General features: G+C 64.0%; 1 pseudogene; it reads left to right on the forward strand.

Annotated features, from left to right (window-relative positions):
* The first annotated feature begins 403 nt into the window (after positions 1-403).
* Positions 404-1,455, forward strand: LOC123190075 (uncharacterized; annotated as a pseudogene).
* Positions 1,456-2,241: the final 786 nt, after the last annotated feature.

Consider the following 2,241-nt stretch of genomic DNA (forward strand, 5'->3'; position numbering starts at 1 on the left):
ACCCATGGCAAGCCTTGCTCTCTGCGACCCGACTAGGCGGCCGCGCGAGAGCCGCAAGGTCATCGTGGCCTCCCCGGCGTTGGAGCTTGAGGAGCACGTCCTGCGCCAGCACGCGGTCACCCTGACTGCCGCAGACCGCTCGCACTCCACCACCCCCGCGGCGGCGGGCAAGGTCATCCTCGAGCAGCTCTCCACCCCTCCGCACCTGCTCCGCGTCACTGCCCACCAGCCTGAAGCCTTCCTCGTCCACTTCAACCTCACTGCGCACTGGGACAACGCCGTGCGCCGCGACGTCATCAAGGTTGAAGGCTGCAAGTACCTCATCAGGGCCTGGAACGAAGACGACCACGCCGCGCTCCTCAAGTTTCATCATCACGTGCGCGTTGTGGTAGAAGACCTGCCCATGCAGTTTTGGTCGCTGCCGGGTGCGGATGAGGCCTTCGGCGACATCGGCCGCGTCGACCGGCTCGATTCGCGCACCCTAGAGAGGGGGCACACCAGGACCTTCGCGTTCTGGCTCTGGGTCTGGGAGGTTGCCCACATCCCCACCAGGTGCGCGCTCTGGGTGCTCAGGCGGGGTGCGGGCCGGAAGGACGAGATCATCGGCCTCGCCCCCGCGGATCGCCGCATCCCCCCGCCACCCGGCGTCCGGCGCTATGACCTGCTGATCCATGTCGACCTGCTGGAGGATTGGTCACCCCTCTCGCCGCGCTCGTCTCACTCCGGCCAGAGCGGGCTGCCCTCCTCGGACGAAGACGACGACCGCCCCTTCCCGCGCATCGAGCCTGGCACCTGGGTGGCGCATGTCGAAGACGGGCAGGGCAGGGCCCGCAGCAGGGCGCCGCGCGTCGGGGCTGGGAGCTGTGGCCCTGTGCTCGGTGGGGGCGCTCGCGACCACGAGGAGGACGGTGGAAGTGGTGGTTCCGGCGCAAGCCGTTCTTGGAAGGATCGCCTGCTCGGTCGCGGCTGCCACGCCAGGGGCTGCGACGGAAACGTGATCAAGGACGCGCACCGACGCCGCAGCAGATCGCCCGCCGGCCACCGCCACGCGGCTGGTCGTCATGGCCGCCCTGCCGCTGGGACGGCCTCCGGCACTCCAGTCCTGCGCGCCACCCCGCCACTCCCCCTCCGCTCGGCCGCCCCAGCGATGGAGGTAGACCCGATGGCCCAGTTCTTCTCCTTCTATGACAACGGTCGCGCCCTCTCTCCGCCCCCGTGCACGGACTGCATGCAACTGGAGATGGAGAATGCCATTCAGGAGGCGCTGGTCACCCCTCTGGCTTTCGAAGATGGTGGCCGCTCGCCTTCTCCACCCACCGCCAAGCTTGCCGAGTAGGAGAGCCTGGAAATGCTGCCATGCCTGCTGCCCAACATCGCCTCCCCTGCAGCAGCGACGGTGGGCTTCCAGATGGACGCGGTCATCCAGCAAGTGGGGTCCATGCAGATAGGCAGTAGTCAGGCGTAGGCGGCCGAGCTGTTTGCAGCGGTCCCTCCTCCGATCCTCCCAAGCCAGCCTCCTCGTCCTCGCCACTCCGCTTCGCCCAAGTCCAGGGCTACCTCCGCCCCCTCCCGTCGTAGTGCTCGACAGGCAGCAGCTGGCATCTCCACCCCGGTGGCGCAGAGGGCGATGTTGCGCCTCGTCCAGGAGCTTGGTGAGCTCGGCCCGAAGGACAAGATGACTCCAAAAGTGGCTGCGCAGATCATGAAGCGTTTCCAGGAACCCCTCTCCGACGGCGACATCACTGCAATCGCCAAGCCGACATGCCTCGACCAGGAAGCTCTCAAGATCGCCGCGGGCATGGCGGGGATCGCCGATGCAGAGGAGCTCATGCAAGTCTGATCATGTCTGTAGTATTAGCAGTAGTTAGTCTCTGCCAGCGGCTGGTCCTAAACCAGCTTGAGTTAGGTCTACTCTTCATGTGTAGTTCTTTGATGTTGTGTCTTAATCGTCGACAACAGGGTTTTGGGGCTATTGGTGGCCGTCGTCGCCCCTGGTGCTGCTGTAAGGTGTCCCCGTTCTGTGTTAGTAATATCTTTAGTTGGCGGAGCAGATTTAGTTTCTTCGATGTATGACGGCAATTTAGTCTTCATGTCCTGGAACGTCAGAGGTTTGAACTGCCCGACGAAGCGCACGGTCGTCAGCGACGTAGTTTCTTCTCATAGAGTAGCGGTGCTATGCCTACAGGAAACCAAAATCGATTCTTGGATGATGGCGGTAGCTTGTGAAATAGGCGATAGTAG

Source organism: Triticum aestivum, chromosome 1A (genome assembly GCF_018294505.1).
Source record: "Triticum aestivum cultivar Chinese Spring chromosome 1A, IWGSC CS RefSeq v2.1, whole genome shotgun sequence".
Taxonomy (NCBI): Eukaryota; Viridiplantae; Streptophyta; class Magnoliopsida; order Poales; family Poaceae; genus Triticum; species Triticum aestivum.